Source organism: Lagenorhynchus albirostris, chromosome 6 (genome assembly GCF_949774975.1).
Source record: "Lagenorhynchus albirostris chromosome 6, mLagAlb1.1, whole genome shotgun sequence".
NCBI classification, from domain to species: Eukaryota; Metazoa; Chordata; class Mammalia; order Artiodactyla; family Delphinidae; genus Lagenorhynchus; species Lagenorhynchus albirostris.
This window is the reverse complement of record NC_083100.1, coordinates 4,716,886-4,743,672: the sequence shown is the minus strand read 5'-3', so window position 1 is coordinate 4,743,672 and position 26,787 is coordinate 4,716,886. Positions and strand designations below refer to the sequence as shown.

Sequence of the window (26,787 nt, the reverse complement as noted above, 5' to 3'; positions counted from 1 at the left end):
TTATCTGACTTACTTCACTTAGTATGATATTTTCTAGGTCCATCCACGTTTTTGCAAATGGTATTATTTCATTCTTTTTGTAACTGAGGAATATTCCATTTATATGTATACCACATCTTTATCCATTCATCTGTCAATGGACATTTTAGGTTGCTTCCATGTCTTGGCTATTGTAAATAGTGCTGCTATGAACATTGGGGGTGCATTTATCTTTTCAAATTAGAGTTTTCTCTGGATATATGCCCAGGAGTGGGATTGCAGGATCATACGGTAGCTGTATTTTTAGTTTTTTTAAGGAATCTCCATACTGTTCCCCATAGTGGCTGCACCAATTTACATTCCCACCATCAGTGGAGGAGGGTTCCCTTTTCTCCACACCCTCTCCAGCATTTATTGTTTGTAGATTTTTTGATGATGGGCGTTCTGACGGGTGTGGGTTAATACCTCGTTGTAGTTTTGATTTGCATTTCTCTAGTAATTAGCGATGTTGAGCATCTTTTCACGTGCCTGTTTGGCCATCTTACGTAGCGTCTGAATTTGTACAGCTGCGTCTCTGTGTCAGGAGCTTGACATCTAATGCCCATTTCCTGAGAATCATTATCCCTGTTTCATAAGTGAGGTTCCAAAAGGTCGAGAATCTTAAGACTACACTCTTAATAGCCAGAATTCAAACCCAGGTCTTTCTGATTCCAAAGCTTATAGTTTTCCTCTCTGTTATTTTTTTTAAAGGAGAAATGAATTCTTAGTATTAAAACAACGTATCATAAAAATTGTTTATCTTTTCATAGAGCTTGCTTTTTAAGGGAAGGTAGACATTTTCCCTTCTCTCACTTCTGCTGCACTTTGCCTTTCTCATCTGTTTCTCCCAAATCTTGGCTGGCATTCAGAAACCATTCCCTGGGGGTTGTCATCAACCTTCAGCTAAGCTCAGTATTAAAGGACCTGTGGGCTCTCATCTCAAAGCTGGGCACGCCCGGTCTCGGCCGCTGCGGTCTGTTCCCCCCACCAGGCTTGTCGGCCTAATTAAAGGGATGACCCCAGTTCCCTTCTGCAGGCAGAACCTGCTTCCCTTTCTCTGCATGGGACCGAGGAGAAAGCAGAAGCTTCCTAGGGTATCTGGCCGCAGGGGGTAAAAGGTGTATTTTTTTCCTCCCAATCAGAACGTTGTTACTTTGTACTTTGCCTCCTCAGTTCCTTCCTAACAGCTATTTCTAGCAGCAGGTGCTGACTAGGGGAAACGCTGCCCCCATATCAGACCGGGAGCAGGAGATTGCATACCTGCAGGCCAGCAATTCTCTTGCTGCCTGGCAAATGTCTAGAAATCATTTTAAACAGATGTTAGAGCAGGATACCGTTGCCAGTTGCTACGGTACCTGGACCATATCTTTTGGTCTCTCTGGCCCTCGGTATCTTCATCTAGACCAGTGGTTCTCACCCAGGGGTGATTTTGTGTGTCCCTCCCGTGGGGACATGTGGCAGTGTCTGGAGATAGTTTAGGTTGTCACAGTTGAGGGGTTGGAGGGGTTTCCTACTGGAATCGAGTGGGTGAAGCCAGAGAAGCTTGTGAACGCCCTGCAGTGCACAGGGCAGCTCCGCACGACAGAGGGCCATCTGGTCCAAAGTCAGTAGCGCCGAGGTCCAGAAACCCTGGTCTGAACAGTGAAGACTTGGGTTTTATGGACCCTAGCAGCCACCGTCACTGTGCTCCACCGTGAATTAAATGATAATCCTTCCCAAAGAAAGGGGAGGCCGTTTCCTTTCTTGAGAGAATGACTACAGCCAACCCAAGCAGTGCCTTGCCCGCAGCGAGACTTTCAACTCAGCTTCCCAGACCGTCCCCCAAGGCAGAAGGCGGGGGTTGTACCAGCCCCATGGCAGTTCTGCTGCTACTACCAGTGATGATGTCACATGACATCCATCCAGCACTCCCTGCCTGTCAGGCACGAGGACCCGGAAGAGGCGGGCTAGTGCCATCCCCATTTGAGATGAGGAAACAGAGGTAGCAGCAGGCCGGTGGCCAAGGCTGGATTCCGTCTCAGGCTGTGTCTCAGCCTCCACTGTGCTGTACTTTGAACCACCACGCTCAGCTGCCCCAAGAACTCTGCCTGCCTGAGGGAGACCCGGGGTGGCCTTGACCGTCGGCCCGTGTTGAGGACGCGCGGACGACACATGGGCGGGCGTAATCTCAGCATCCTCGCTATTCAGAGACCACAGAATGGGTCGGGCTAACAAAGTGAAACTAAGATAAACATCCTGCATTCAGATTCAGCCAACCAACTGTGCACACGTGGAATGGGGACCCCTACCTCGACGAGGCTGACCTCGTGTAGCTCATCTGCCGAAATGCCGTCGAGACTTCCTCTGCCCTAAGAGAAGGAGACGTCTCTTTTGTGGGACCACGTTTCCAGAAGGACACTGGCAAATGGGGATTGTTCACAGCAGTGGATGCGGATGTAGAGAAGGCTCTGGAGCCCACATCAGAGATAGGGATGGAGGAATTGGGAGGTGGGAGGGGCCTCTGGGGCAGGGGCGTCCCTGGTCCTGCTCTGGAGGGTGCTTTTCAAAAGTACTAGCTCCTGGGGCCAAGGGCTGGAGATGGGCTTCTTTGGCCCTGGGGTGGAGCCTGCTCACCAGATGTTCCCAGGGGGCTTGTAAGGTGCAGCTGGGATTGAGATCCACTCTTCTGGAGCTGGGGTCGGGGTTGAACACTGCGTGCGAATGGCAGTCAAGGTAACAGATAGGAGCCTTACCCTGTGTACGTCCAGGGAATTGAACTCGGAACAGTGGGTCAAAGTTACAGGAAAGAATTGTGACAATTTTTTTTTTTTTTTTTTTTGCGGTTCGCGGGCCTCTCACTGCTGTGGCCTCTCCCGTTGCGGAGCACAGGCTCCGGACGCACAGGCTCAGTGGCCATGGCTCACGGGCCCAGCCGCTCCGCGGCATGTGGGATCTTCCCGGACCGGGGCACGAACCCGTGTCCCCTGCATCGGCAGGCAGACTCTCAACCACTGCGCCACCAGGGAAGCCCGACAATTTTTTTTTTAACCTTTATTGAAGTCTAGTTGATGTGCAATGTTGTGTTACTTTCTGCTGTGCAGCAAAGTGAATCAGTTCTACATATACGTATATCCACTCTTTTTTAGATTGTTTTCCCATATAGGTCATTACAGAGTGTTGGGTAGTATACACACTACTAGATATAAAATGGATAACTAATAAGGTGTCAGTTAACTAACTGGTGTCAGTTATGCATAATAAGGACCTACCGTATAGCACAGGAATTGGGACAATTTTGACACAAAGTAGCGTCAAGTAATATGATAGAGCCTAATTTTTCAAAATGACTCTTTCAAAACTTTTCCTCTTGCATCTTTCACTTTCTCCCTCACCTGATGACCCTCTTGAAGTCTCACCAGTGAAATAGGGGAAGGCGCATACTCATCTTCCCAACCCCGCGCCCCAGCTGCAGCCTCTGTGCTGCTTCCTGCTGGCCAGGGGACTGGGGGGCATGGTCCCTGCCCTTGTGAAGTGTTGCTCCTTCCACCTCTGGACCCACCACCTCTCACTTCCAAAGGACTCTGCCTCTGCAGTTACCCTGTCTGCTTCCTGTACCGTCAGATTCTCCTGGACGTTGGGTCCCTCTGTTCAGCAGACAGGCCTGCTCCGGGATCTCCCATCCTGGCTCCGTGGCCCTCTGCCCTTCCAGCTCCTTCTCAGCCTTCTTCTCCATACACCCTCCTGGGACTCCTGTCTACACTCAGTGTCTCCAGCTACTCACCAGGTGCCTTCTCTTTGATCCGTCCCGATCTGTCCTCCCTCCCTGCACTGCCCAGACACTGCTCTCATCCAGTGCCTGGCCACCCACGCTGTCCACCCCAGGTACAGCATGGTTCCCGTCGCCATCTGCTTCTTAGCGATGGGGAGCCCAGTGACCGCTCCATCGTGCTGGAAACTCTCCCTTCTCTTGGCTTCTCTGATGACAGAGAAGGGAAGAGTGTGTGTGAAGGCTGGGAAGGGCATGTGTCTGGGGAGCTTTGTGGCGTGGGTAATGAAGGAACTTAGCTGGAGACAAGGCATGAAGGTAGGAAGGGTGATTAGAAAAAGGATCCACAAAAGGTCTGGACTTGAGTCTGGGCAGTCAAGTGCGCCCCTCATGATTTTCAGGGAGCAGAGATTGTGACTTTTACAAGCCAAGTCCTGAGTCAGCATGGGTTATCATCTGGTGTAGAAAGATGAGGCAGAGGTGGGTTAGGAGAGAAGGAGGTAATCCAAGCCCAGCAACCCCTGATTCTCCCGGAAGTCTAGAAGTCTCCAGTAGAGTTGTCGCTGAAACTTGCATTTCCCATCCCACTGGTATTTTTAGTAACATCATTTCTCATTGGCCTCAGTGCAACAACGTGTTATTAATGTAAATTGTTAAAGCTTCCTAAAATACAGAAGTCTAAAATTTTACAGTTACTTAGTTTTTTTGTTTGGTGGTTTTTTGGTCCCAGCAGTTTTAGTTGCAAACTTTAAATTTTAGGGTAATTTTTTTAACAGATAGAAAGCGTCATTTACTGCCCCGCATCCAATGACTTCGAGGTGGAGTAGCATAAAAAGATTTGTCAAATGTATATAATGCCATTTTCCAACTGGAAAGAAAACTTTCTGAGCTTTTGTATTTGCAACATTAAACCATCTGATTTTATAACACTGTATATTTTTAAGCAATATAGGACTTTTTCTCGTGATTTCATACCACTTTGGGGCCAGGAAAATATTCATTTTTTATTCCTCTGCTTTGCTCAAGTCCTCAACCTAGGAATCAAATAGCTTAAGAAACTTCAGTGATGCTGTCTCCCTGGTGACTTTTTCAGTTATTAGAATAAAGTTTGGTCAGATCTCTTTCCATCCTTCCCTTGCTTCCTGTTATTTACACATGCATACAAAGAGGGAAAGACCTAAAGGGCTTAAAATTTTTAGATACTGATAAGGAAGAAAGGAGTGGAAGTAAATGTAGCAGAGGAGTGGTTATAAAAATACAATTGGTTGTAATATGGTTAGAAGGAGATAGGTAGGTGGATAGATGATAGATAGATAGATGGTTAATAGACACAGATAGATAAAGATAGATAGGGATAGAGAGAGATTGTGGGTGGATGGTTGGATGGATGGACCAATGGACAGATAAGATTAGGTAGGTAGATAGGGTAATAGATGATAGATAGATAGAGATAAAAATAGGGAGATAGATCGGGGTGGGTGGCTGGCTGGCTGGATGGCTGGCTGGCTGGCTGGCTGGATGGATGGATGGATGGATAAGATAGGTAGGTAGGTAGGTAGGTAAGCAGGTAGGTAGGTAGGGTGAGAGATGATTGATAAATACGGCTGACAGGTAGCTTTGTACAGATCAGGGTCATCATCAAACCCTCTGTGTATTTACTCCTTTAGTACTTGTACATTACTTCAGTTTTGCATTCTTAAACTTCTTTCAATGAGTATATCTTTCCTTACATCTTTGCTTTATTATCTGACAGATAAGGTTATTAACAGAAAGTGATATTAATATTAATTACATGATACTAAAAATTTTATGTCATGAGGAAACAGATGGTTATTTTAAATGACTTAAAATTTTACTCTTTTATAGGAAGAAACATTTTAAACATATTTTGTTATAAATGCTATTTTAATTGCTACATTATTTCTGCAGTGGGATTTTTAAAATCTTACTACATTTGCAGGGAAATGTTTGTCTGCGTCAGAATCTCTTAAAATGTGTACTTATTTACAAGGAAATAATTATAATTGAATTTAAAATGTAGTATTGGGGAGCTTGATATTATTGATAAATACATTACGCAGTTCCCACACCTGATCTCTCCATCTCGGTTGCAGTTCAGGATCTCAGCTCTGACGTGCGAGTTGCTCTCTGCAGCATTTAGCCAAGATTGCAACCATATACCAGTTACCTTTCCACACGGGCATTCTATATTTCAGAGTGTTTATAAGCATATAGTCCCTAGCTGAACTCTGAAATTATAAAGCATTGCTACTTTGGAAATGTTTTCTGTGTATCATGTAATTAGAAAACAGAAAAATGTACTGTGGGATTTTAAGCTTAATTTTACAAGATTGGGAAACTCGCCTTGCAACCCGCTGTTGGCTCTTGGTTCATTTCATAGCAAGCTTTGCACTGATGCAGAAAGTGAAATAAGCATGTCCACTCCCCGAAACAGCCCTCAGAGATCCTCTGTCTGAGGGCTGTTTTCCTTCTATGTCAAAATGTCCCAGAAGCACCACCTCACCGTCTCCCTTCGAAGACGCCTTTATGGTGAGGGCGCAGAGGGAAATTGAAGTCTGGGGGCCCGTAAGGCCCCCATCAATCAGAAGGCAGGGGTAGCGCCAGCCAGACATGCAGTTCAGGCCCCCAGAGTACGTGGGCCTCTCACTGCTGCGGCCTCTCCCATTGCGGAGCACAGGCTCCGGACGCACAGGCCCAGCGGCCATGGCTCACGGGCCCAGCCGCTCCGCGGCGTGTGGGATCTTCCCGGACCGGGGCACGAACCCGTGTCCCCTGCATCGGCAGGCGGACTCTCAACCACTGCGCCACCGGGGAAGCCCCAGCACCCGGTTTTTATTCACGTCTGTCTTCCCAGGGCGCTGGCAAAACTGTAAACCAAAGTGTTAGCCATCAAATCACGTGAATACAAGTTCCTGGACAGTTAATTTTTTTTTTAAGAAATTATTTGTCCTTTCAAACAATATTCATTTTTTCCCCTTAGCACTGTGTTCATTATGCTCTGTTTTTCACTTTTAAAATTCTTTGATTTCTAGAAGCCTGGATGATAGACGTACTTATGTAAAAAGTTTCACCAGTCAATGAATGTGACATCCGTCCGTCATGGGGCTAAAACACAGAGGATCCCATTGGTGTCAGTTATGCATACTTCAGCCTACTCTAGGAAGCCTTTCTTCCTCCTTCTAGCAAGTGGGTTAACTACCTTATCCCTTCTTTCATTTTTTGCAATAATAACTTTGCATTTTCCCTAATTATAAAACGTTACATTTTAGAAAAATTAAAAAAGCAGAGAAGCTTTTTGCTGTTAAAACAAAAAAACTCCTACCCTAAGCTTTTAGTTTGGGGGATATGTCCCCTTCCAGTGCATATGTCTGTGTTCTTACTTATTTCCAAAAGTTGGATTACATCGTAACTGGCTTTAATTATAGATGTGTTAAGTTTCTCTACTCTATCTGAAAATAGTTCAGGCATAGGAAACCATCTCTGTGACGAGCAGCAGAGGACTGGTTAAATGAATTACAGTAAAGCCCCACAAAGGGATGCCACGTAGCCCTGAAAATGTTGCCTTCCGTGTAATAACTTGGAAGGATGTTCATGTAAACAGTAGGTGTCACCGTGCTGTGAACCGGCTTCAGCGTCACCCTCGTGTGGTCCCACCCACTCTGGGGCCTGGTCCCGTGCCGAGCTGGGGAACCTCTCCCCAGGCGCACATGGCCTCCCTGCCCTCATGTCCCATCAGATACCACCTTGTCCGTGAGGCCTCTGTGTCTCCCAGCTTAAAATTGCCCACAGCCCTCTTCCCCGCTTTACTGCCCCCATACCACTCTCCCCTTCCACCTTTGTAATTCACGCGTTGATTTTATCATCTGTCACCTTCCCCACTAGAATGTACGCTTCTTAAGGGCGAGGACTCCATCTAGTTCACCTCTCTGTTCCCGGGGCTGAGAACGGGGTGCCCAGTGAGCTTTCCCTCGGGCTTATGTAATGTACTGATGCTCTCCGCCCTGCAGTAGCCCTGGATCAGTGCTTTAGACACATTGCTCATTAAACCTGTTACAGTTCTGTGTGGCAGTGCCCTTATCCTCATTTTAAATGAGAAAACTGAGTCTTAGAGAGTCTGAATAACTGGCCCCAGGTCACACAGCTGGCAGGATCACGTGTTTTATGCGTCGATGGGCTGGGCAGGGCAGGGTGTGTGTAAAGGGCTCCTGGGTGGAAAGAGTGCGGGGTGAGGGAGTTATACGAGATCTTAACTGTTTTTCCCTTGTTCTCTTTTGAGCTTTCAGAAATGAATACCTATTATTTATGTAAAAATTTTTTAAAGTTATTTCAAATATGAATTCTGTAGTTAGAAAAAACACAAATGAAGCCATGAACATTTGCGAATTTCCACTTGCACTTCGTTAGTAGCAAACTTAATTCAGTTTGCAACTTTTATTGATCAGAAAAGCGTGGTCCTTGACTGGCATTGGCAAGGCCATGAAGAGGAGAGCAGGTGGCGGGGGGACATTTGAGGCTTTGGGGGCAGGGAGCAGAAGGGGAGCTGGGACTTGGTGGGGCAAACAGAGACCAAAGTCAGGATGCCTGAGTCCCTGCCCCCATTCTGCCACTTGCCACACAGGGGAGACAGTTACAGAGATACCAGGAGACCCAACTCAATTCAGAGCAACTGGGTAGAGTCATGGGGAAGCTGCGTGGGGCCTGTCCTGTGTCCTGGAAAGCAGACGTTGTACCGGCAGTAAGTGGAATTATTCACATGCGTGAAGCGTCCATGGTAGAGGATGAATCACAGTTTCATTGCATTTCATTTCGTTGCATTGAGCAAATTGCAATGTTTAATAGTCAGTGAATGTTCTCATCTGCGTGGACCTAGAACAAGGCTCTGAATCCCGGTCCTGCCCGGCCCCGTCTCCTGCCCACACAAGCACGGCTTGAACAAATAGGCTTCTTCCTGAGACTTTCCAGATGTGAAGTCAGATACAGTCATACTTAAGTATGTAATTTTGTTACTGATTTTCTTTCATGTATTAAAGTTGAATTTGTGGGAATTCCCTGGTAGTCCAGTGGTTAGGACTCCGCACTTCCGTTGGCAGGGGGCATGGGTTCGATCGCCGGTCAGGGAACTAAGATCCTGCGAGCCGCCACGGCATGGCCAAAAAAAAGTTGAATTTGTAAGAACAATGGCTGTAACACTTCGGAAGAGAGTGGTGGCAGGGCTGTGCTTTTCGAAAGAGCTAGAAGATACTGTGCAATTCCTAATTATGCCTCATCCCAGCCTAGTTTTCTGCACCGTGTCTCCATGTCATCATTGTGTTCTCTTTCTTCACAATAGAACAGATCTGCTCAAACCCCCTGAGTATCCAAGGCTATAGATTTGCCACTTGGAGTGCGCCTCCTGAATCCATTCTTGTGCCCATCTTGCATATAAAGCTTATAAGTGCCGAGCTCTTTTCACGAATATCAACATCTTCTTTTCTCCATTTTCCACTGACCCTCATGAAATAAGGGCAGAAACGCGTTGAGCGTTTCTAGCTACCTAAACACCCTGGCAGAACCGAGTGAGCCCAGCCATGCTGCACCCCACCCCCTAGATGCACCCCGCGGCCTGCGGGATGTTCTGGGAACTCGGACAACTGTAGTTCTAAAGGTCAGACTCGGTTCCTCTGGAAAAGACAGAAGAGATGCCTTCACCTGTGAAAAAGTGTCCTGAGATCCAGGATTAGAAAACGAACTTGAATTTCATGGAAGAAAATACGTAACGCCTATTTTTTCCTTTTCTGAGCCAGAGCCAGGAAATCAGAGAAGATACTAAAAACAGCAACAAAACTGCTCCCAAGAGCCCTTCGCTGCTGGGATATGGAGGGTGAGGTGATGGCTAGTTAAAGCCGCTCAGGGTCGGGACGCATCTGCGCTGCGGTCTGAGGCTGCGGGAAACGGGGTGACCGTGGGGTTATAGCCCCAGTGGACCTAGATGGCCTTTCCAGTCTTGTGCTCAGGGGACCCTAAAATCCCTCCCTCCTCGGCTTCCCGGAGTTTCCTCCACCCTCGCAAGTGACGGAATCCCAGTGAAGAGCTGGAGCAGCCGCCCGGTCCCAGCCTCGGCTGTGCTGTAGCGCATCACCGGCGGTGTGGGCGGGGACAGTTGGCGAGAGTGCGCTCGAGAGAAAATTATGGACGGACGGAAACCTTCTGCAGGGGCGGAGGGGAGAAGAGGCAAAGACATGTATTCCTGAGGAACGGGGGCAGGGGCACCGTGGAGGCAGCAAGGAGGCCTCGTCCTGGTTGGGGAGGCTGGTGGGGCGTCGCTGCCTCTAACCTCACCCCAGGGGACAAGAGGCAGCAGTGGGAAGAATGGGGATGAGCGGTCCTTGGATGGATAGCAGGCGGCAGGTTCCACTCCTCGGCCGGGGCGCCGCATCCTTCCCCGACCCTGGTGCCGGCCACAGGGGGGCTGGGCTTCTGCTTAAGGAAGAAGAGGAAAATGTCAGTTATTATGTTTGGGAACACAATCTTATCTCTCATTTTACTTTACAGCAATTTCCCCAAAGATCCACCCCAGTATCTGATTGAACTATATTGACAAAATTTTTAGCCACGATAAGGAAAATGCTTTGAAATCAAAGCAGATCCAACGCGGGATCTCCAGACACTTTCTTTTTTATTGTATTTTACTGCGTTTTATTTCACTTTTGCCAGGACAAAGCCCAAATTCCGAGACAGTGCTAGAAGTTAAAAGGACAGAATTAGAGGAGTACAAATGAAGTCAGTTCTTTTTTAAAAAGAATGTTCTGGAGTGAAGGCTAAATTATTCATCGCTTTTTGTCAGAAGTAATTTAATCTTAGTTTTCAAACACCGTCGTTAATTTTAGAGGTTACACTCCGATTTCTCATTTTTGTGGAAAAGACAAAATAAGAGTCACTCATTTGGCCACAATATTATTAAACCATTGGAAAAGGGCCAGTATTATTAAACTGCCGAAAAAGGCTGTACTTTAAACACCACTTCAGAAATGAAATGATTTTTGGTCTGTGGTTTTGAATGGAGATATTATTCATGGTATCTTCATCCATGGGGTTATTGGTAGGGACAACTATCCCAAGTATAACATTCGACAGATTTTCTGGCGAGTTAAGATGATTATCGGTCACATAACAAACTTCTCCAGCACTTACAAGTCCCAGGCGTGTTTTTTGTTTGTTTGTTGTTTTGGTTTTTTGAGATTGACATGAAATCATCATGAGATTCAATAGCAAAGAACACAAAAATGTAGGGTAGGTTTTTGTTTTGTTTTGTTTTGTTTGCTGTACGCAGGCCTCTCACTGTTGTGGCCTCTCCCGTTGCGGAGCACAGGCTCCGGACGCGCAGGCTCAGCGGCCATGGCTCACGGGCCCAGCTGCTCCGCGGCATGTGGGATCTTCCCGGACCGGGGCACGAACCCGCGTCCCCTGCATCGGCAGGCGGACTCTCAACCACTGCGCCACCAGGGAAGTCCTAGGGTAGGATTTTAGAGGGACTTTTCGACTTTCAGGAAACCTTACTTGCCCAAAGCTTAATAACCATAATTATCAGATTTCCTTTGAACTTTGTTCTTTTTGTCATTTTCAGAAATGATGGCAGAGTGGGATTAAGGTTGTGGTGACCATATGTTACTAATTATGCTGGGAAACAGGCATTAACCAGGAATTGTACCAGGCAAAGCAGGGTGACTGTCACCCTAGTCAAGGTGGCTCATCTGAGTACCATGTTTGCAGCCTTTGTTCCTCATGGGTACTGTCCATGAGAGTTACTCATTTTCTTCCAGTGCAGAGTCAGCAGTATCCTTGTAACCTAGGTGATCAGAATCTTGGGCTTCAGCTGCATGGCACCGTGCCAGCCTGCCACTCCCTGCGTGGACTGGGCAGTTTTGGCACCATCAGAATGTAGAACTTGCCAAACGTAGGAAGCTCTCGCTCAGGCTCCTTCGAAAGAAGGAGAAATCTTAACTACAGGTTTGGCGTGGAAACAAAACAGCCCACTCTGATCTACTCAGTTGCCCTCTGGCTTGGGGAACCTTTTATCATCCTACCTAATATGTATTTGTGACCTGGTCAGTATTTTAAATACAGTTGTTTTAACAGTGTAATCAGAAGTGAAAGGTCATTGGCCTCATCTTCTTAATACCACACGAGACTGATTCCAGAGTTCAAAGTACAGACGACCTGAATGTCTCAAGTTCTTTATTCAAATGAATTCAGCCCCAGCCCTCAACTGCCGCTAGTTGGAGACATGAGTGAGTTGAATACATCTAGTGTTCAGGCAGAGGAAGTTAGAGGTTAACCCCAGCCTTGGAATCTACATAAAATATGTAGCACAGTCATTAGTCATCAGCAGCACGTTAGCAAAATTCTAAAACAGCAGGAAAGAGAAATATTCTCTTTTCGGTGGCAGTTAAAGAAATCATCTCACACTTTTCCAAAAAGAATTTTCATAGGACAAATCCTTGCATTTACCTATGGAGTTGTTGTCCCATATTTTTATGAAAAATGTTTATTCTGTTAGAAGGGTGTATAGGTGTGAAACAGGTGACCAAGGCAGCTCACGATGCAAATTTAGGTAAATGTATTCTGAGTGTCTCTTGCATCCACACATGCAGTATAGAATTACAGTTGGATGTGTTTGGTTTTTGCAGTGTTAATTGGATCTGTTTTTTTAAACACATAGTATCTTCCGGCTATTTTCCCAGGACCTAAAACAGTGCTTCCCACAGAGCGGGCGCTGGGTAGTTATTTGTGGGCTGGTGTCTGTGTGCACACGTGCAAACGCTCTCTGAATATGTCGTCAAGGTCATGCTCGTCCAAGTGGGGAGCTTTGTCACCTTTGGTCCCCAGTGGTTGCCAGTTGCCCTGCTCCAGCTCCAGGGCTTTCTGTGCAAGACCGCTGAGGGGGGATTACCAATGGAACCCAACCCTTCAAAGCTCCGCCGTGGGCTTAGTGGCTCAAGGTGGGAGGGAGTCCCGCACAGGAGCCTCCAATCCACTGACTGGGGCGATTGTTAGGGCCCAGGTGTGACGGAAAGGAATAGAGTTTCTGAGACTTGTGGGGCCTCTCTTTCAAGCGGCCCGACGTTTGAGGCACCTGATACCATCTCTCACTGGCGTGCCACCCAGCATCAACAAAGGCTTGGGAACCACAATCAAACCTCCTGTCCCACGGTTTAGGAGACAGTAGTGAGATGACATAGAACAAGAAGTTTTTCAAGTATCATTTTAAATGTTGAGAAGATATTATTTCTATGACTTTGCAAATTACCATTTGATTTCATCCAAAATAAAAAAGCCATCTGTTGAGTTGAAACATAACATAACGTGACATGTGATGATGCCCAAGGGAAATCTAGATCTTTTTTAAAAGAAGATACAATTTATCATCTTCATAGGGTAATCATTTATTCTACAAAGGGCTCAAAACTGTGAGGGTATTTAATGCAGATTTTTTCAGCTGGCATTTAAATAATATCTAAAACCTCTAGGTCACAGATATACAATGATAGATATACGGATTTTTGTTTCTTCCAGCATTCAAAGACTTTCCTTAAATGTATGGGTTTTTTGTTTGTTTGTCTGTTGTGGATTTTTTTGTTTGTGTGTGTGTGTGCGCGCACGCGCTGCAGTTTGTGTTTTGGCGTTTCTTTTTTTTTGAAAGACTTTTTACTGAGCATCTATTTTGGGTGTTTGGTGCCTACTGGCTGCTAAGCATACGTAAAGAAGTTAAAACTCAGAGGGATACCACCAAATAAGGGAAGCATCCCCAGAGCCAAATCACAGCACTCAGAAGGCAGTGAAAGGGGTGCAGTGTTGTGTGGGAGCTGGGAAGAGGGGCCAGGAGGACTTCACGATGAGGGTCGTCTGGCCCTGGGCTCCCACCCCGGCAGGAATCCGTGAGCTGTCTGCTGTCGGCACTGTACTTCGTCCAGCTTTAATCTCGGGATGTCTAAGCGTGAACGTCCCAGATCCTCTCTAATAGTTATCAGAACTTTCCCCCTAAATTTATAATCTTCTTTTGGTATCAGTAATATATGTTTTTTGTGTTGCAGTTCTGTGTTCAGATTCCTTAGTTTCAACTTATTGGATGGTTATTCTTTTTTCTTTTTTTTTAATTGAGGCATAGTTGATGTCCAGTATTAGGTAAGGTTCAGGTATACAACATAGTGATTCACAATTTTTAACGGTTATATTTCATTTATAATTATTACAAACTATTGGCAGCGTTCCCTGTGCTGTACAATCTACCCTTGTAGTTTATTTTATACACAGTAATTTGTTCCTCTTAATCCCCTACCCGTCTTGCCCTCCCCCTTGCCTCTCCCCACTGGTAACCACTAGTTTGTTCTCTATATCTGCGAGTCTGTTTCTTTTACTATCTTCAGTAGTTAGTTTTTTTAGACTCCACATATAAGTGATACCAGTATTTGTTTTTCTCTGTCTGACTTACTTCACTAATATCCTCCAAGGCCATCCATGTTGTTGCAGATGGCAAATTTTCATTCTTTTTTATGGCTGAGTAGTATTCCACTGTGTGGGTATCTAGATGTATAGATAGAGGTAGATAGATTTCTCATACCTTCTTTATCCATTCATCTGTCGACGGACACTTAGGTTGCTTCCATATCTTGGCAGTTGTAAATAATGCTGCTGTAAACATTGGAATGCACGTATCTTTTTGAATTAGTGGTTTTTGTTTATTTTTTTACATAAATTCTACCCAGGATTAGAATTGCTGGCTCCTATGGTAGTTCTATTTTTAGTTTCTTGAGAAACCTCCACAGTGGCTGCACCAATTTACATGCCCACCAACAGTGCAGAAGGGTTTCCTTTTCTCCACACCCTCACCAGCAGTTGTTATTTGTGGATGACTCTTGTTTTAAAAAACTTGATTGCCCTTTGTGGCCATGTTTACATGGTCTTCAGGATTAAAGGAGGCTAAGAGCATGTCAGTGACCCTCCAGGACCACCTAGATTACCCGTCCACTCAGCATCTATCATCATCCCTCTAATGTGTGAGTCTGTGTCTAGTGTGTGTTTATTGATGATATCCCCTCACCAGGACATCAGCTCTCTAGGACAGGAGATTTGTTTTATTTACTTCCGTTGTTACAGCTCTAGAAGAGAGCCTGACGGGGTGAGTGGGTCTGTCTGTCCACCCATTTGTCTGGCAGTTGGTCAGTACCACAGTGAGCACAGAGTCCAAGCCCTGTGTGGTGGTGTGTCCTCTTGGACTGGTGTGGGACGTGAGAGGAGGAGAAGAGTCAGGATGGCCCGGGGCTGTTGGCCTGCACACCTGGAGGGTGGAGTTGGTGTTGGGCAGGATGGAGAAGGAGAGGCCGGGCTGCGGCAGGCCGAGGGCAGGTGTTCAGGGGTGCTGTCCTGCCCATTTTACATGTGGAGATACTGAGGCCAAAAGAGATGAACTACCCAGTCACATAGCCAGGTGGGATTCTGAACTGCTTTTCTGATTCCACAGCTGTGCTAGTTCCTTCTGAGGAACTCATCCTGTGCTTCTCTTCCTGCCCCCCATCTGCATCCCTCTTGCACCCCTTGATGTTGTCCATCTTGAGGACCATGGACTTCTTCATCGGGAAATGGTCAGGGTAGGAGCTGGAATGTGCATCAGCTCCTGGGCTTCAGGGACGTGATGGTTTGGATGCCTTCGCACACTGCCGTGGGGGGAGCACAAAGCTTCTGGGAGCAGTTTAGCATCAGGTATCCCGAGCCCCACAAATACTCATTTTCTTGGGCCCACATCCCTTGAAAACTGCCCTCATGCAATAATTCCGAATATGGAAAATATATGAAAAGTATTGATTTATGGTCAGAATTTTTCAGTCCATCTAAGCGTTAGGGAAATAGTTAAGCACACTGAAGCACACTCTACTCTTTAGATTATTGACCTTTTTGACATTTGACCCTGGAGCAATGGGATGGTGTATCACAACCAAATGACCTCCTGTTTTAGTCTGGGCTTCTGTATATCAGGTTTTCTTAAAGCTGGGGACACCATCGCTCTACTTTTTCAAACCACGTGATATCAGTAGAGTAAGAGCAGGGATGGGTCATGAAGAAACAGCCTTGTTTTGATGCATTTCTGTACCTTGAGAAGAAGAAACCAAGTGAACATATTCAGGACCCTGGACAGAGCCCGCTGGGGACTTGCAGAACTGAAGCTGGCCTTTCCTGCCTCAGACAGGACCATTTCGTGTGCAGGAGTTGGGAATTTGATTCCAAGTGACTTTTAATAGAAACAGCTAAGTTTCTAAAGATGGGAAATTTACGTTATCGAAGAGGGATCATGCATTTAATTAACTTCTCTATCTAATTGAGTTTTCTTCTAGACATCTCAGCCGTTCCCCAACCTGCTCAGCCAGTGGAGCCTCCCACGTGAAAGATAATCTCTTTGTCATTGAGCAGCCGTAAGCTTGAGAATGGCTGATTATGTAAAACGAGGTGCAGGCATCTCTTGAAGTGATTTCATTTCCACCGAACGGTACTGCTCAGAGTGCCTTTACACGTTTTCGGAGTATACTGGATTAATTTAAACTTTGTGCGCTTGATTCAGCTAAAATTCCGCCAGAGAACAATTGAATTTTTGACCCTGAAATATACAATCCTGACCTGCATTCCCCAGATCGGGTGATGGTATGAGTACAGGCTGACCATCCAGCATGAGGCTCAAGGATGCACTTGCAGAGCCTGCTGTAGCGGGCAAGAAGGGACAGGGGACAAGGTGATTCTGGGTGCAAGGAAACGGCGTGCACCAGGAGGCCAGAGGGCAGGCGGATGTAGCTCAGGGAAGGGGGGAGGATGTGAGGAAACGAGAGGAGTGAGGCTGCTCCGCCCTTGGACACGTGCTCGCTGCACAGGACACGCGGGAGGCCGGGACGGCTCCCTCAGAGAAGGACAGAACATCCCAGGGTCCACCTCTTCTCTGAGACCCGGAACCAGGTCCTGGTGGCTGTCTGGAGGCCCAGGGAGCCACATCCAGTCCCCACACTCAACTTTGTGACCTAAGTCTTGTGAACGGCCTTAGCTTAAGTTTCTGAGTGTCGTCCGACCCCCCCACCCGGACCCCCTGCTCTGACACCGAACCTGCATTTGCTGGTCCCTCCCATTACCTTCTTTTGTCTTCCCTGTTCGGTTGCGTTGTAGCATTTAACACAATGGACCCCCGCCCTTTTCTTTTGTTTTAAAATAGCTTTAGTGAGCTAAAACTCACAGCACATAAACTTCATCCATTTAAAGTCTACAATTCAGTACTTTTAGTATATTCACAGAAATGTGCAACCTTCGCCACAGTCAGTCATAGAACATTTTTCATTGCCTCAAAATGAAACTCCGAACCCTAATTAGCGATCAGAGTTTGTGGGTTTTTTTTTTTTTTTTTTAAGGCTGTCATAGAAACATGTTTCAGTAAGTAAGCGCTTCATGTAAATGAAGACCAATTCCAACGTATTCAGCTTCGTTTACAGAGACCTCTGGGTGTAACTGAACACAGCCCGGGTAGGAAACACTTCTCCCTATGTTTCCTCTCCATTCTAGCCCCTCCTATTGTATTCCTTTCCTCCCACTTTTGTAACTCAGTCTAACACTGTGTTGTCTCTCCCTTTTCCCCAACACCTGTCATCTTCCTGGGCCCCCCGCAGTGTCCCCGCTGCCCCTTCTTCTGACACCGTGTACCTCTGTGTGAGCGCCGCTAGCTGCAAAGGGAACCGGACAATATGCCGGGCTCTGAAACATCTTCAGAGATTGGGATTCAAGTAAACGTCCTCCTGTTGAAAGCTCCCGTCAAAAGGACTGTGAGAAGGGGTGAGGTTTTGAACTTCACTTCACACTCACCTTTTAACAGCAGCCGGGATGTTGTGATTTCCTTGGATGGCAGAGGTGGCCTGTTCTTTATTTACCAGCCCACACATCTCTCTGAGCTTCAGAAAGAACAGAGCCCTTAGTGAAGATCCAAATTAGCTTTAGATTGCCGGCTTTGTCTTGAAGGGAATAGGTTTTAATTAACCAGCTCCTACAGTGACTCCATCTTGAGTTTTTGGAAGGTTTTAACCCTCAGCTGATTCCCTCCACCCCAGCCCGGCACCGACAAATAGCCCTGTCTTTGATCATTTTGAATTCTTGTAATACCAAAAAACAAAGATTTTTAGTAATACATTGTTCCTGATCCTGCCAGATGAGTAAGTTAGGGACTATGTGAAAGTGAGAGAGAGGAGAGCTAATATGCATTCACGGTCGGTCCTTTTCCTTTCTTCCTTTTTTTTTTTTTTTAATAGAGATTCAGGCTTCTTGTGAACATGCATTTTAAAGCAATTCCTATCTTTCGTCAGCACACAGGAAATAACAATCAGCCTGCCCTCAGAACTCCTGGCAGCTCCCCCAGATAGCGTGGCGGGCTCCCTGCAGCACATTCTGGGTGTCCACTCTCCAAATCAAGCCCGATACGGAAGCGTGGAGGGAGACGTCCCTCCAGAGGGTCCACAGCTCCCTGAAATGAACTCCAGAGTGGGGATCGGGGAAGGGCGTTGGACATGCAATGGCGGTAGGAACGCCAGTAGTTGTTGCGGTCATGACAGCCGCAGGGATGCCCCGCTCCTTCCCAGCGAGGTGCAGGAGGACACCCCCCCCCCGCGGCATACACTTTTGGAGACCCTTGGGAGAAGCAGGGCCATGGGTATCACAGGCGTGGAGCCCGGTCTATTTGAATATCAGCCGGGATAGCAGAAAACGCATCCGCACACCTGGCACTGACGGCCATCACCGAGGCACGCTCTCTGCAGCAGTTCATCAAAGATGGCCCCGCTAATGATCGGCTGGGCAGATAATCGGACGAGAGTTAATTGTAAGGTTTGATATGGCATCTTGTCAGCAGAGATAAGTTGTCACGTTTTCCACTTGAGCTGAAACTAAATGATTGTAAAATAAGTTATGAGTGTCCTTGGGCCTGTCTGCCGGAATGACGGCTGAGAATACGTTCCTGGCCCAGCAGTCGCAAGCAGGCTACTTGATATTTATGCGAACGGAATGTTATTTTATTCCCCCTCCAGTCATGCTTGTCAGCTCTCCGAGTGAAAAGTGAAACTGCTTCTTTGACTCATACGTCACGTACTGAAGCTCGGAGACACTGCAGATAGTTATCGTTATTGCTCGTATTATATATTTTTTGGGGTGTGCGTTGAACATTGACGCCCGATTGGGAAGAACTAATGGCCGGCATTGAGCGCTCGGGACGGCGGTGGACCGGCCTGTCCCGGCTCGGCGCCTCGTCTCGGGGGCTCCGGTCCCTCCATCAGAGCCGGTTTAGAGGGGGCGAAATGGGCGCTTGCCTCTTTCAATTTGGCATGGCTTTCTCCTTTCGGCGTCCCCCCTGCTCCTCTGCTCTCTGCACTTGCCCTCCCGTATTTAAGGCTGTCGACAGTACTGTCTGTCCCGACGCCCAGTAGTTGATACAGAATAAGATGCGTTATTTGTACTGTGTTCTGTGGGCTCGTGTTCAGTGTCTGGGGCTGGGCTTTCGGGGCCTCTTCAGTTTGAAGGATACCTTGTCAGGCAGGCGGAGTCTGTTGGAAATGGAAAAGCACAGCACAGACGCCTGGTGCGTTTTGATTGCTCGTATTTTAAACCAGGGGAATTTTTTTTTTTTTTTTTTTTTTTTTTTTTTTTTTTGCGGCACGCGGGCCTCTCACTGTTGTGGCCTCTCCCGTTGCGGAGCACAGACTCCGGACACGCAGGCTCGGCGGCCATAGCTCACGGGCCCAGCCGCTCCACGGCACGTGGGATCTTCCCAGACCGGGTCACGAACCTGCGTCCCCTGCATCAGCAGGCGGACTCTCAACCACTGCGCCACCAGGGAAGCCCTAAACCAGGGGAATTTTAAATGACTCCTCTTGGAAGGGAGTTCTCCAAATCTAGAAGCCGGGCATTCATATACCGGCACTGGGACTCGGGACCCAGTTAGCTAGAAACCAGAGCTTCCTCAACGTGACCCCCATCCTCGAGAACGGTCAGGGCTGCCAGGGCCCCTCTCTCCTCCAGGCCTCCCTGACCACGCGTGGCCCCGCCCCTCCCTGGCCTCTGTCATGACTCACACTCCGACCTCCTCCTCTGTGCCCTGGTGCAGGTCCCCTCGCATAGTGGGCGCTCCTGGTTCGTGGGCAGCTGCCTTTCCTCGCCCAGCTGACCAGCCCTGAACTGTGCCTGCTCCCACTGTCCCCACCCCAGAGCATCTGGTTTGTCCCACCCCCTTAGCCCGGCCACCGGGACGCCTGACCTCATAGTGGCTACCTCCAGCAAAAATGTTAGGAGCACGTGTCCAGGGCCTGGACCACAGTGGTGGAGTACTGACACAGGAAGGGAGGCGCTCGGGGCTCCAGCCTCACCTGCAGGAGGGCCTGGAAAGTCTCTGCATCAGGGCAGTGATGGTTTTCTTGGCGGTACCTTGATCCTGTGAGCAGCAAACCAGGCCATGGATGGGAAATGCTTCTTGGTCTCCCGGGGACTGGTGCATATCCCTTACTTTATTCATGCTCCTCCTTGCCTGCGGAAGAACTTGTGGGGCTTACCAGGGCTGGTCCTGCTTCCTGGTTTCATCATTATCATTATTGCTCTTATTACGAGATGGCAACCCGTGTCATCCTGAAAGCTCACCTCCCTCCTCCCTCCCTTCCTCCAGGCGCCAGGGCAGGACTCATGTTCTTCTGTTCTCCCTCCCCTTCTCCCTCCCCCGCCCCGCTCCTGGGCCTTCCCCTGACCTTGGCTCTCTGTCACTCTCACTCTGAGTCCTAGTGGCCCGAGCAGCCGTCCCAGGGTCATATTCCTGTTTCTCAAGGGAGGCCATGGGGCCGGCTTGCCTGTGCTCGCCTTGGTGACAGTGGACGTGAGGACGGTTCCTCACCTCACTTCTCTCTGCGCGCAGGTGGCGCTTCTGTGTACGTATGTTTAAATCCAGGCAGCTGGTGTGCTCGCCGTACATCTGATTCCCCTTTTCGTCCTCTGATCAGATAGGCATCCTCTCAGTCATCGGAATCAACTCGAGGACAGGGATTTTCACCCTCTAGTCTCTGACGTGACCCAGGTGCCTAGGCAGAGCTGGCCCCCAGAGCACAGAGGACCCACGAGGTGGGCGTGGTCGATGGAGGGGTCTATTAAGGGAGATACTTTGGCAACGTAAATAGACTTTATCTACCGTCTTAGTTGCTCACCTAAAAATAGGTTCCAGACTGCTGGAAACTTACCCGACTGACTGCAGTTTGACACAGAAGCATGCTTGTGGTTACTTTTTATATATATATATATATAAATTTATTTATTTTTTATCTATTTTTACTTTCGGCTGTATTGGATCTTCGTTGCTGCTCCTGGGCTTTCTGTAGTTGCGGCGAGTGGGGGCTACTCATTGCAGTGGCTTCTCTTGCTGCAGAGCACGGGCTCTAGGCGTGCGGGCTTCAGTAGCTGTGGATCGCGGGCTCTAGAGCACAGGCTCAGTAGTTGTGGCACACAGGCTTAGTTGCTCCGCGGCATGTGGGATCTTCCCAGACCAGGGCTTGAACCCGTGTCCCCTGCATTGGCAGGCGGAGTCTTAACAACTGCACCACCAGGGAAGCCCGCTTGTGGTTACCTTTAAAACTAAGTTGCAAAGGTGATTCTCTGTTACACACCCAAAGCAGTGTCATCCACCTGTGTTAAAGCCTCTGCAAGAGAGAATCAACTCTTTATAAAACTCAGTTCCACAGACATGCCTGGAACCCCGATCATTCATCCCCAGGACGTTTCAGTCTCTGTCTTGGTGAAGAGGTTTGAAGGACGTTCCTGCCTTCAGAAGGTGTCCAGTTAACGAAGAGACAAAGGCACGGCTGATGGGGTGTACCGTGTGGTGAGGGCGGCCTCACCAGGGAGGCAAGGAGAGCTGGACAGGAGGTGACCGAGGGCGAGGGCCAGAATGGGGCCCTCTCCCGGCCATCACCCTTTGGATCGCAGGACCCACAGCTTCCTAATTTTCCTCCCACCCAACTAGTGTAAGGCCTCGCCGCGTCTTCCCAGCCAGGGAGGGAGCCAGGAACCACGTGGGGCGCTGCTGAGACGGGCGCCATCCCGCTGGGACCTGCCCACGGACGAGGCTGTGGGGATTCCCGGGCCTCAGCAGGGGCGTGTCGGGCTGGCGGGTCAGACGCGGGCAGGTGACACCTGGCACAGGCAGCCAGGAGGAGGACAGCTCTGAGGGGCTTTGCTTTAAGGAGGAGCAGAAGCCAGGTGGTGGCTGGGTAAGGGCCTGGAGTCACGGCAGGGTTTCGTCAGGAGCGGAGGTGATACAGCGATGCAGCACGTTTAATGCAGGCAGGAGCGGGTGCGAACTGCCGGGTGGAAGCCAGTTCACGGGGGAGGGGCCGCTTTGGCAACAGGGCGGGGCGAGGAGGCCCCGAGTCCGTGGGGACCCGGGGCGGGAAGGGGGGTGCCCTCTTCTGGTTGCTGCTTTCATTGTTTCTTTTTGTGTCTGCAGTGAAATGAAAATGGGGGTCCTCGAGGGGGGTGGGCTGCAGGGCAGGGTGTCTGAGGGGAGTGGAGAAGGGGTGATAGAGCCTCTTGGAGGGGGAGGGGTGGATGTACTTCCAGAATGCAGTGGATCGAAGCACAGGCCAGAGGTTGGGCCCCTGTCCCACCCCAGCACCATAAAGGGGCCACACAGTAGAGGAAGCAGTTGACACGGTGCTGTACTCTTCCATCCCGGGCCTGAGTCCTGGTGCGGCACAGGTAGGGGTGGAAATCATCAGTCAGGCTGGGGGCTGTGGTCGGGAGAGGTGGAGGCAGGGGGCATGGAGGCTGAAATCTGCAGGAGCAGTGCCTGTGATGTCGTCCCGCGGGGTAGGGAGAGAAATGGAACGTGAGGTGGATGTTAGTCGGTGAAGACCGATGGGGCCGGTAGATGGGACCTGAGGCCCCGGTGTAGGTGAGCTGGGCAGACTGGGCATGGGGGGGAGGCGGGGAATAGAACCCAGAGGGGCCGGTTCCTGCAGCAGGCGGGCCCGGGTCCGGACCAGGAGAGCAGCGGGTGCGGTGGCAGAGGGGAGGAAAGAGCTTCACGAGGTCACCTGGGAGGGGCCCGGAGGCCAGCATGCTGGAGGGAGTGCCCAGGAGGCGCCGGACGTGATCACAGGTCAGGGTGGGTGATCTGCTCCTGAAACGGGCAGTGAAGGGGTGGGACCTGGGGTCTTGGGGAGCGAGCGCGATCCCAGGGCACAGGCTTCAGAGGGGCCAGGACTTGGGGGGAGAAAGAGTGGTCTGCAAGCAGCAGCGCGGGGCTGGGAGGACGCCCCGCCCACCTGCGTGCTTTGTGGTGCAGGGGGAGACGTGTCCTGGGGGAGAGCCAGGGTAGCTCCAGGGAAAGGGAGCCTTCGGGAGGTCTCTGGTGTGAGGAACATTGCCCCAAGCCCTCACAGAACAGGATTCTGGAGGAGGAGTCTGAGAGGTTGAAGAAGAATAGAAGAGCCCTTCTGAGTCCACAGGTTTCTCACTACTGACGTTTCGGGCAGGACGGTTTTCCGCGGCAGGGCTGTGCTATGTGTTGTAGGGTGTTGTTCAGCGTCTCAGGCTTGTGCCCACTTGATGCCTGTGGCACCCCGACCCTGCTCGGTCTGATAACTAAGAATGTCTCCAGACGTTTCCAGATGTCGCTGGGTGAGGGTTCCCAGTGGTGAGCCAGCGGGTTAGTGGAAACGTGGAGCCACGTGGGGATAGAGCCACTGGTGTTGAGGATGGGCTCCCAGAAAGGAAGGCTGTAAAGGATGCAGATGAGCTTGGCTCTGATGGTCCCTTAGGGGAAGGTGGGTGTCACCACTTGCAAGTAGTTCCTTCTCGAGATTGGCACTTAGCTACTTTCTTCGAGCGAGTCAGGAATCTCCCCCTCAATTACACGTATTGTAAGATACTCAGAAACCTTGGAAATGAGATTGCCGTGTCCCTGTCAGTTACTTTGCGGAAAGTTTCCTGCAGTCGGAAGGGGTGAGGGGAGATGCCTAGACACAGGCGCCTGTCATTTTGGTTTCCAAAATGCTGAATTCTGAGCCCTAAACCAGTGAGTTTAAAATCCAGCCCAGGTCGGATTCTGAATTAGATTGGTGATACTCTGTGCTTTGTGTGCGTATAGAAAAGGAAACAGTGATTTAATTGAACAGAGGTAGTTCATTAAGGAGAAGAGGTATTAACTGGGTTTCCCTTTCTTGTTTTTACATTGGCAGACATATCTGTAAGTTGGGTACCCGTCTAGCTTTCAACAGAGTGTTTGACGAGGCTGTACCATAGTTTCTTTATAGGCAAGTTCACAGGTGTCTGAGCTGGATGCACAGACAGTATGATGTCCCCAGGTCCTACTCAGTGATCACTCAACAAAGCTTCTGGTTGTGGATTGGTGAGTGCAGATTCAAGGCTCTGTCTTGACCTCACCTTGTTGAATATCTTTTCCATCGATTTGGATGAATACACAAAGTTGTGTGCTCAGAACAGCCAACAAGACCTAAGACAATTGGGAAGAATAACGAAGTGTGGGGACTTGCCCTACCTTATGAGCTACCGAGGTGACTAAAGTGCCGTAGCGTTCAGGACCATGTGCTAATAGAACACAGATAGGTGAAAAGATTATTGGAGAAGAATAGAGAACCCAGAAATAGAGCCACCTCACATATATGGAAGCCTGTTACATGACCGTATAGCTTATGTATATATTCTGAGCATCTTAAAAAGAGATATTGGTACCCACCTTAAAGAACGGCTGGATGATGGAAGGGACCCAGGTGTCCCTATTATAATGCTGCATCCACCGCGTGCCCAGCATCGGGTGGCTCAGGACGGGGGTGAGCACCTTCAGCTGCCCTGGGAAACAACCATGTCAGCTACATCCAGATAACGGACAGACGGCCAGACGGCCAAGGGCAGGAAGCGCCAGCTCTAGGATCAGTAGGGGTTCAGAGATGAGAAATGTTAGCTTGGGAGAGATTGTGACATAAGGATTAAGAGGCGTAGTTGGGAATGAACATTGTGCATTGAATTGAGGGGACACCTGAGGGACAGAGTGAAATAATGAAACGCCAGCCGTGCTGCAGCAGAGGGCAGCTGTCTCTGCCTGCGCCCCTCATCTGCCTCCGCGATTGGAGGGTCATTGGGACCATTGTTTCCCCATGGCCTGTCACCACACCCGGCACAGGATGGGTTCTTAACACTTCAGAGTCAGAGAGGATGCAGTCAGAGGGTGAAGACTTTTGAAACCTGGGCAGCAAATACTTGAAATGTACAAAAATATTCATTGTAAGGTTTGAGCATTGACTAACATGTGAAAGGGTTGCTTTACGATCAGCCAGTGGTCTTGGGGTCCCTGGACCTCTTAGCAACATCAGGCAGCTTCTGAACCCTCTGAAATTGCGCACAAGTATTAACTAGACTAGCCTTTTTTTTTTTCTTTTTCTGGGATGCCTACAGCTTTCATCTGATATTCAGTAGGATCTAGCATTTTTTAAAAAAATGTATGTAAGAATTGCCACTTTTAGAAGATTCGTATTGCAGAAGACTGGGACAACTTAAAAGGTGGCAAGCCAGCAGGAGAGAGCCCTCCTGCAGTTAGCTGTACCGTCCAGGCCTGGGGGGTAAGGATCGGACCCAGGGTGAGTGTGGCTTCGGTGGAGAGCAGGTGGGAAGTTGGAAAGAGAATGCAGAATAAATGGCCACTTTGTGGATAAAGATGCAACCTGGAGCCCCAGACTCCGTGAGGCAGGTTCTCCTGCAGGAGCCGTGGGTTGACTCTTCACACCCCTCCCAGGACAGGCTCCCAGAGGCCTTTGCTCCACAGGTGACGGGGATATGGAAAGAAGGTTGATCCTTCTGACCGTGCAGAGATGGGATGGGATCACCGGTCTTAGGATATCAGGAATTTGCATCCTAGGGCATTCCTGGAACCATATTTGTAGCTAAAAAGATACTGTGTTCTTTGACAGTTCTCAGTACATGATAAAATGTCCTAGAACATCAGAAAATGAAAAGATTTTAAATTCATTTTGATTTCGAGTATCTTTATATTTGAAATCATGTCATCCTTCTGTTCAAAATCCTGCCAGGCTCCTCATTTCCCCCAGAGTAAAAGCCAGGGCTCTAGATAGTGGCCAAGCCCCTTCCTCTCTCCAGTGCCATTTGCTGTGAGTCTCCCATCCTCAACTGGCCCCGGCCACTGGCACCCCCCTCTGCTTCTGGAACACACCAGGCGCGCACACCTGGTCTTCGGGCCAGGTTCTGACAATTTCCTCCTCCCCGAGGTGCACATTCACCTTCTCATGGCTTTACCATCTTCAACTATTGCCTCACGCGTCACTTTCTCAGTGAGACCCACCCTGTCATTTAAAATGGCAACTCCCCCTCACCGTGCTGCCGCCTCCCCAGTGTCCACCCTTCGCACCCTCCTTTTCCCTCTCCAGCTCTCACCACCTCGTAATGAGCTGTGGGTTGTGGCCCCACTACTGTGTCAGTGCCACTCAGACGGGAACCTTTATCTATCTTTCTCAGTGATGGATCCCAAACATCTGGAAAAGTGGTGGCCCACAGTAGGCCTCAAAAAATATTTGTTGAATGAATGAAATATATCGCACAGAACGTTCTGTCTTTTGAGTTACAAAGATGCTGAATCATGAAATACAGAATTCTTAGAACTTTGGAGGTGTTTAGATGGTGTTCCCCCATCACTTTCTCTGGGTACTTTTCCGTTCTGTTGAATTTCATGTTCATTTCAGGTGTTTTCATGGCATTCTGTTCTTCTCTCTGATAAAGTAAAAACAGACATAATAAATGGAGAGTTTCACTTCCAGTGAATGATCACATTTGTGCACTGGTTTTAAAATTTTGTAAGTAGCTTCTGTGAATCAAAAATTGGCAGGTCTACTATGGACTTCCAACCCTATTGCTGGACATCAGTGAGAGAGGGAGGTGGCATGCCGATTTTC

General features: G+C 48.8%; 1 protein-coding gene across 9 annotated transcripts in view; it reads left to right on the top strand.

Annotated features, from left to right (window-relative positions):
* The window catches only part of AGAP1 (ArfGAP with GTPase domain, ankyrin repeat and PH domain 1), a 555,073-nt gene that overhangs the window by 405,293 nt on the left and 122,993 nt on the right, over nucleotides 1–26,787 (top strand). The gene's annotated exons all lie outside the window — the stretch shown is intronic.